This window comes from Cupressus sempervirens, chromosome 8, assembly GCF_028749045.1.
Source record: "Cupressus sempervirens isolate cs-2001-9-10 chromosome 8, ASM2874904v1, whole genome shotgun sequence".
Classification (NCBI taxonomy): domain Eukaryota; kingdom Viridiplantae; phylum Streptophyta; class Pinopsida; order Cupressales; family Cupressaceae; genus Cupressus; species Cupressus sempervirens.
In genome coordinates, this window is record NC_143125.1 from 449,058,043 (window position 1) to 449,067,822 (window position 9,780).

Here is a 9,780-nt window from a genome sequence, read left to right on the forward strand (position 1 = left end):
ATTTTCTCTAAATTTTTGTCAAATTTTCGGAAATTATTTTTTCCCTTTTGGGCATCACTAGAGAAATTTGTTTAGCAGACCTAGGCTGAGACACCCTGGATCTACCTTTTGGAAGGATTTATTTTAAACCGCAGGGCATTAAAGTCAAAATTCGACACATTGACCGTACCATATCACCGCAGTGAACACACATCGCAGTGGTCATACTGCACATTTTTCGGCATGCAAGACAACCCCACGGCCAGTTGAGCCTCACCAACAACCGACGGCCAACACAATTCATTTTAATTGGCGAGACATTTTCATTTTAAATAGCATTGAGTGCTAACCCACATCGCATGTGGGACTAAACCCTGCTACATCTTCTGGCATCTTCGCATTTTTCAGCCTACAACGTTCAGATCCCAGCAACGTCTATCTGTTTCGGCAGCTGCATTCAATTTTTGACCCCTGCTGCATTTACATAATTTTTCGATAGCTCAAGCAAGGTTTCATCATCGACATCATTTTCTGAATTCCCAATCTAGCAGAATTAAATCTGGCTGCAAGGCATGGCCAGAGTTTCTCGTGTAATCTCAAAGGATTCTGGCATCTGTTTTGAGAAATTCGGTAGCTGCATTAAAGCTTCCCGCCGCGCACTAAGGAATCCAGTGTCTGAGCAACCTTTTTTACAGTGACTATTGATTTCATCCTCGTTGCATCTTCTTCTGGTAGCTCGCGTAAAAGGAATCTCCAACATTGCTAAAATTTTATCGGGCGCAGTGAAGTCACTTTTCGTAAACTGTCCTCTCTCCCACGTTAGCTTGACCCAGCTGGCACACAATGCCACATCTACAGTGACAACTGGACTGCCATGCCACCCGTGGAACTGATGGTACTACCACATCAATAGTATGGAATCTAACACGTGTCATTTTTGTATAGTATGAAAATTTGACTCAGCCTGCCACGTCAGCCCATGCGCTATTTTGTTTGTCGACGTTACATTTTCACTAGGTTAAACTTGACGACCGTTTGGACATCATTTCTATAAATTTTATAACTATGGTGATGGTCATTTGACCGTCAAATTTAGACTCACAGTTTCTCCTCCAGACCCCTCTCCAGATTGCTTTTCAGTTTGGCAGCCTGAATTTTTGAGCCCATAACTTGGACATTCGAACTCTAATTTAGGTGCAATTTTTTTTGAAATTAGGTAGAATTTCTTGAATTTTTTATTGGTGGTGTTGTTTTCTAGTTTTGGTGCACAAATTTTGCAGAATTTGTGTCTTTTGGTGATTGTACCTACATAATCTTGCATTTTACAACTTCAGAAGCCTTGTACAGGCACATCTGGTCACTTTTTCAAGTTTAATTTTTTTTTTAAAGTGTGTATTTTTTTGTCTACTTCCAGATCTGAAGTCAAATTCTAGGGTTGTGTGGACCAATTTCTCACTTTCAAAATTAGGCCTTCTTCGGCATTGTAAAGCTTTGGTTCTTTTTTAGAAATGTTGTAAAACTAAGCTACAATGCTTAAGTGACAGATTTTAGCCTTATAAGGCAGTTGTAAAAGCAAAATTAGAAAGTCCACTTTCTTCATTTTGGCAAGTGGCCCATTGTAAATGCACTACTTATAAAGTGCCAAAGCATCTTTTCTGGGGGGGTCTTTTGATTGAGTGAAAAGGGAGGGTGTGTACTATGTTTCTTGTGTCTCTCTCTTGTGCTCTTTCATTTCTGCATCATGGGTTTTAAATGTCCTCCTTTAACTTCACGCAACTATTCTACATGGAGAGATATTGTATGGAGTAGATTAATGGAAAAAGGATATAGTTTGTATGTTGATGGTACAATTACCAAACCTACTGATGCTAAAGAACTCATTGATTGGCAAAGACAAGACTGACAAGCTTTAGGTGTAATTAGGAGTTGTGTACATGGGGATCTTCTCTTTCACATTAAAAATTGTTCAGAATCTAAAGAAGCTTGGGATAAACTTGAATAGTTGTATGGTAAAGTGGATGAAGAAAAGGGATTTTAGATTGAATGTGATCTACTTCTCTTGGATCCTAAGAATTATGACATAATTCAGGATTACATCATCAAAGTCAACGAGTATAGGGCACTTCTAAAATATTGTGGAAATCTCATAAAGGATGATAGGTTGATTCATCACATCCTGAAGAGGCTACCTTTCGAGTACGCCAACTTTGTTTCGAGTTTTAATACTCATAGGTTAACCATGGGATTTTCTTACAAGAAGCCTTCCTTTGATGGATTTGTAGATATGTTGATTGTTGAACAATCTCACTTGGTGGATTTTGAACTTTTCAAGTCATCTAAGACCAAAGACTTGGTGGCTAGTGATGATCAAAAATCAAGTCAAGGGGGGAAAAGAAACAACAACAAGAAGCAGTGGAAGCAGAAAACACAATCTGAGACACAACAATCCTCCTCTCAACAAGGTGGTTCTTCTTCAAACAAGAAGGGAAGTAATGAAAAGAAGGACAAACTCTTTTGTGCATAGTGTAAAAGCCAAATCATGATGAGCATCATTGCAAGACAAAAAGAATCGATGAGTTAGAAAATCTACTCAAGAAGAACAAGATTCAAGTGCCAGGTACTTCCAAGGATTTAACTCCAACCTCTTCAAAGGGTAAAGGTCGAGCACTTATGGAAAACACAAATTCTTCTTCAGAATGGATACTTGACTCAGGTGCCTCTTACCACATGGGTTCTTCAAAGGATGACTTTTCATCCTTGAAGCAATCAAAGGTACCACACATCTTCGTGGGAGATGATACTAAGATGGAAGTTGAAGGGAAAGGACATGTAGAAATGGAAGATGGTGAATTCAAAGATGTACTTTATGTTCCAAATCGAAGTTCCAATCTCCTATCAGTTTACCAAATCAATCACCATGGAGATGGTCATAAGGTTGAGTTCCTTCCAGATTCAGTGATGGTGCGAAGTCTTAGAGATGATTCATTGGTAGTAGTGGGAAAATTCAATGATGACAAGAGGTTATACCCCTTCTCCCAATTTGTGCCTAAGAGTCCTTCTCAAGCCTTGTTAACTCACTCCAATTCACAAATCAACTTATGGCATGAGCGGTTTGGTCACCTTGACTTCCGCTCTCTTCAGCAAATTTGCTCAAAATGCATGGTCAAAGATCTACCTAATATCAAATTTTCTAAGGGAGAATGTTCATCTTGTTTAGTGGATATGAATCTCAAGGAGAAGTATGATAAAGGGAAGTCTTCTCGAGCTCCAGTTATTCTTCAACTAGTTCACATGGTATTAGCAGGACCCTTTGCAGTGACTTCAGTTAGCCAAGGCCACTACATACTCACATTTGTTGATGACTTTTTGAGATTCACTTGGGTCTTCTTGCTTCACCATAAGAATGAATTGGTTCATAAGCTTCAAGACTTCAAGACTCATGTTGAACACAAGTCAAGGAAAGCCATCAAAGTACTAAGGGTGGACAATGAGAACATATATATTGATAGAAGACTTAAGAACTTTTGTAGAATTGAGGGGATTGATCTTCAGAACTCACCAGCATTCAGTCTGCACAAGACAGATGTTGCAGCTATGAGGATTAGGACACTCAAGACCATGGCAAGTTGCATGATTAAGGCCAAGTCTCTCGATCTTACACTTGAAGTTGAAGCCATTAGCAGTGCTACTCACATACTTAATAGATCTCCTCATCCATCCTTAGATGGAAAGACTCCTTTTGAGGCATGGTGTGGAAAAAAACTAGTTGTGAGTCACCTTAGAGTCTTCGATTGTCCAGCATGGGAAAACCTATCTTTGAGGAGTTACAAGGCACCGACACCCAGGCCTTGTACCTTCATCGATTATGAAGACAATGTGAAGGCTTACAGACTGTTGGATCCAGAGACGCATGATATTTTTGTGGAGAAGGATGTTCACTTTGAGGAAAGTTATCCCAGCTTGTCCTCTAGTCCTCTCTGCACATCATACATAGTGGAAACTGATAGTGACACTAGCGATAGTGCTTCAACAGGTTTGGACATGTGGGGTTCTTTCAAAAGTTGCAGTGAGAGGTCACATCAGTCTAGTCCACATGCTTATATTGCCATAGTGAAAGGTCCAACACATCATGGTACATCTCATCTTCCAGCTCCAACTTCACTTGACTTGGGAGATAGACTTGAGGACTTACATCTTCTCATTGATGATGATTCTTCTACAGTTGTTGTGAGGGCTCACTCTGATCCTCATGTCCATTCTCTACATGATCAATCTGAATAGGTTGGTGTGATTGTGGATCCTTATGAATAGAAATTAGTGGAGGTCTCTTTGTCAGTTGAGGAGACAGATGGTTCAGTGGAACAAGTTCAACAGACATCCTTTCCAAATTTGCATTCATTCTTTTCAGCGCAGTTGGAAGGGGTGAACTTCAACATCAGTACAAGGATACTTGAGTAGGTTTCAAGGCCACCATACATCTTTAGGACTATACCTTTGGCATTGTTTCTTCCTAAGGGGAGGAACACCGTTATGCATTCTTGGACCAGCTTCTTCATCGAAGCAATTTTCACTTGCTGGCATTCTTTTTTTGTGGGGGGAGCCTATTCTGTCTCTCTTCCTTCTCTCATTCTCTTATGTATATATTGGATGTATGTCGTAATGGGGGGGTCTTGATTACTCCATCCATTGATGCATCCTTTCTTTATCTCTCTTTTTGGGGGAGGGTTTTTCCCATTAGGTTTTCCCTCTTTCCCCGCTTTATGGGAGATTGCATATCATTATGTACATGGGTACCTAACATGGCCTAGAAGCTAGGACCCATTATGCATCTTTATCCTAGTTTGTAAGCTTAAGGGCATTCCCCTAAGTTGCACTTAAGGGAGGTTGTTGGTGTAAATAAGTATTTACTTATTACACTTACTTAAGTTTGCTTAGGTTTAATGCATTATTTAATTATTTTGCAATATTTTTATTTGTGAGACACTTAAGAGTTTGTGTACCTTTGTGAGTTGTCGTGTAGACAACACAGGAGTATGCAACTCTATTTTAGCACATGGTGTCTACAACACTATTTTGCATGTCACACCCTTGTAGGCTTATCCTCACATCACCGCACTTACTTTCATGCTTAATGGAGGATAACCCATATCTGGTGGACATGTGCTTGGTTGTATGACACATCATGGTGATGATCATGAGGCATTCTAGATGTATCTCAGAGGCCTTTATATACAGGCACTCCTAGTGTACTCTCATGAACTAGTTATTGAATGAATATTGTCATTCTGATCATACTCTGTCTACTTTGGTCTACTATGTGCTTGTGTTTGAGTTCTTAGTTCCTGGGTGAATTTTTCCCTTAGGAAAATTCTTATAGCCTCATTAAATAGAATGCTGATCCAATCACAGTACTTCTTTGGAAAACCAAAATCCTTTAGCATACCAATAACAAAACACCATTCTATTCTATCATATGCATTTTCAAAATCTAACAAGATCATAGCCACCTCTTGCCCATTCTCTTTTGCCCAGTGCATTGCTTCCCAACTTGTAATGATATTTTCCAGTATGTATCTGCCTTGTATGAACCTAGTTTGAGTTTTTGAAATGAATCTACTAACCAATGGATTAATTCTCCTGGCTAGGGCTTTGGCTAATATTTTATATAAAAGGTTTAATAAAGTAATCGACCTCCAATTTTTAACCAGTGTTTTATGTCCAATTTTTGGAAGAAGCTTAATGACTCCTTTATTAATATTTTTTCCTAGAGATCCTTTAGCAAATGCCTCCTCATATGCTCTTAAAAGCTCAACACTTATCCAATTTTTTTTCTTTTTATAAAATTCTACCAGAAGGCCATCTATTCTAGGAGATTTTCCATTAGATAAGGAATTAATAGCAACATCAATTTCTTCTATCGAAAGCCCTTTATTGAGAGAATCCTGCTCTACTACAGAAACTTTCACTGGAATAAGCCTAAGGCACTCATCCATACCTAAATGCTCCTCATACCCCATCTCCACATAAAACAAATCTTTATAAAACTGATAAAATACCTTTTGAATATCTTATGGCTCCTTAGAATTTCTACCATCTACTTGAATCTCATCAATCAACTCCCTTCTATGATTAGCTTTGATAATATTAAAGAAATACCCTGACCCCTTATCTCCTTCATTTATCCAATTCATCCTGGCTTTGATTTTCTGACCTTGAATTTTATACCTCTAAATAATATTTAGGTTATGCTTGATCTTCACAAGTTGTGCTTCTAACATTTCATCATTCCCTCTAATTTGAAGATCTTTTTCAGTGTTATTAAGCTTATTCCACCAAAAGGTTTCTTCTTTATTCTTATCAATAGCCAGCTTCTTCCCAATAGCTTGACAAAGATTTTTCCAAGTTTTAGCCTTCAGATTCCACAACTCGATGGCATTCAAAAGGGGGTTTCTCATACTAGTAAGATCCAAGACCATCTGAATAGCCTCAAGATTATCGGTGTCATCCAAAAGGGAAATATTCAATTTGAAAGTATTCTCATTCTTCTTCCTCTCCTCCTTACTCCTATCACCTACAAAGAGACAACAAGTGTAAATTGGAGAATGATTAGAAAGTGAAGCAAGAAAAACTTGTACAGGGGCATGATATTGATCTTGTTTGAAGGACACTGAACTCACTTCCCCATACACTCTATCAAGTCTACAATACACCCTTTGTTTACCTCTCTAATTATTACACCAAGTGAACTAGATATCAAGGAATTTCCCATGCATATTTTCCATAGGATCAATCAGATTAAATTTTCTTTTAAATTTATGCCAAAAAAATAGTTCATTTCCTTTCCATAAGTGTGCCAAACTTCCTGATTTATCAGCTCTATGTTCTACCATATTGAAATCCCTAACAAACACCCAATGAATTTTAGGGATATTAGAACAACACCAATCCCATAATTCAGCTCTTTCTATATAGTTATTAGAAGCATACACATTACATATACCATAAACTATCTCATCTATTTTCAATGATACCCATATAATTCTCTGGCAAGGTGAGCAATTATGTTCTACAATATGTCTTCCCACTTAGGGTTGACCAGAATAGCCACCCCTCCTTTTCCCCTTTCATGATTGGAATGAAAACCAACTAATTTGTCCCATAAGAACTTCAAAATAGAATGAACTTGAAACCCTACAACTTTAATCTCTTGTAAACAAATAATATCTTTAGTATCCAACCTATTACACCATCTCCTAACTAAATATTTTCTATCAGGCATTTATAACCCCTGGACATTCTAACTATGAATGTGAAGCATAATCATGATTAAGGGGGAGATTTGGAGTTCTTACGCAACTTGTTAAAACAATTCGACAAATTCTTTCTACCTCTTCCCCCATTAGGAAGAGCAATCCTTTTTGCAATCTTTTTTTTTTCACTACCTCAATGAATTGATTATTCTGCTCTGAACAGACCAAAACAAGAGGTCCAGGTGAGGCATCTAAAACTTTTTATTGGGGGAGCAACATCTTGTTATCCACTCGCATTTTACAAGCTCTTTCCTTAATGGTAGCAAGGGCCAGCTGTTGGGAATTCAAGGCTGGAACTAAAGCCTTATTAGAACGGGCCTTTAAAGCAACATTTCTTGGCAAGGAGGCAGCTAAGGGAGTGGGAATCACCTCTAAAGTAGAAATTTTAGCAGGGAGTACTTCAAACAAAGGATTTGAAAGGGAAATACATTTATTAGATGTCGGGGTATCCACATGATCAGAAGCTCTCGACTAAACATTTAGATTATTATTAACATCCACACCACCATTAACATTCTTATTATTAGTAGAAACTATTAAAGAGTTCTTCTCACCCACCACTGGATTCAAATCATTCTTCATACTATTATTAGGCCCATTTTTATTAACCACATTAAATTTTTCCTTTTGCAACTTCATTAGGGCTAGACAATCTTTCTTCATATGGCCATTGCATCTGTAATGAAAGCAAGCACTAAGATTTCCTAGCAAGGAGATATCCCAATAGAAGGATTCCCCATCAAAGTCTAAGGAAATTTGGTTTGGAAAACCCAACTTTGGGGCCAAAGCAACCAAAACCCTAGCATTCAAATGTGGCAGTATAACTTAGGATTGTTCAATTTGTAGCACAGACCCTAAAGGCTTAAGAATTCGCAGAATAAAAGACTAGAATTCAACATTAAGGTGTTTAATCTCCACCCAATTTGGAGGGGCACAAGCAACCATTTTTTCAATATTACATTTTGGAGACCAAGGATATGCCCTGAACATCGACCTACCAACATTTCAAAATTGCTTCTCTAAAATTCTTTCCTACATATTATGGTTCTTTAAAAACACAACAAACATTCCTTTTTGAATCATACAACAATATGTCACATAAATTCCAAGTTTCTTTCCCCACACTGTAGCAAGCCAGTCATCAAAAAAAATTATGGCCGACATAAATTCCTTATCAAGACATACAAAGAAAATAGCAATGCTTTTAAGCCTAGATTGTTCACCTTTTATTGTAGAAATCATGCCCTCATTGGTGGACAAAGAAAGAACTTTCGAGCCGAGAGAAGTAACCTTACTATCTTCTCCTTCGCCACCACCAACGATGACATCTCCTCCTTGGGCAAGTCCACATCCAATGGCTATGGCCCATCCTCCATTTCCACTAGCACCACCACACTCTGTCTCCACTGAAATCCTCCTAAAAATTCCATCAAACTCTATAGATGCTAAGAAAATAGGACTACTATCAGCTAGGATTTGTTTATATGACGGCTTCTCCCTTGTCTTATCGACATTAATACCTCCATTCTCAGTACAAATTACCTCATAAACATGTTCTAAACCATCTCCCATAATAATATCCCTCTCCTTTCCATCATGACTCGGCTCTCCCATAACAAGAGTGAACTATGTCGAGGGCAAAGAAACCAAAAAAAAACTAAGGCACAATAAAGACACACAATTGCATCCCTTAAAACAATTAGAACAAATGCATGTAAGAGATAAAAGGACACTTGACACGACCAATACAGAATTAAAATCATGAAATGACACCTATTCACACAAAGCATGAAATCAAGCGCATATATCATCACACATTCGCACAAGTTGCAGAGCCATCTTTTCTCAACTACCTTATTTTCAAATTAGCTAACCTCTTTAAAACATGTTCAGACAAAATATTTGAGCTCACCTCATAACTATATATCCTCATGGTAGTGGTATTGGAATGTAAGTATTAATTTTTCCATTTATGTTAGATTCCAAATTTATGAGCTATATCCTTTGGTTAGGAAATTTGACCTCTTCCTCTCCAATGAAACAACAAAATTCTTCCCACAAACCACTCCTCAAAAATCAAATAATTGGTATTAGCATAATGTTTATCCAAATATAAACCCAAAACACTGGATTAGAGGGGAGTGCCAATATCTTTAACTTGCAAAACTTTATATCACACAGCTCCTTGAACATACAAAACATTGTACATAAAAGAAAACCATCTAAAATTTACTTATTGATCATTTTTCTTGATGGTTTCCAATTGTTTATGTATATTCCTTCTTACAAATGTGGTATAATCATATTGGATATTTTCTAACATGTACACTAGGTGAATATGGACCTTTTCTTTAGCATCCTACCCTAATACTTTACTAAAAGGATGACATGTCATTATAAAGTAGACTTTAAATGAATATAGGTTGAGGGGATCTACTTTGAACACTGTGGATAATCTTTATAGGTTTATTATCCAATTCTCTCAATCTAT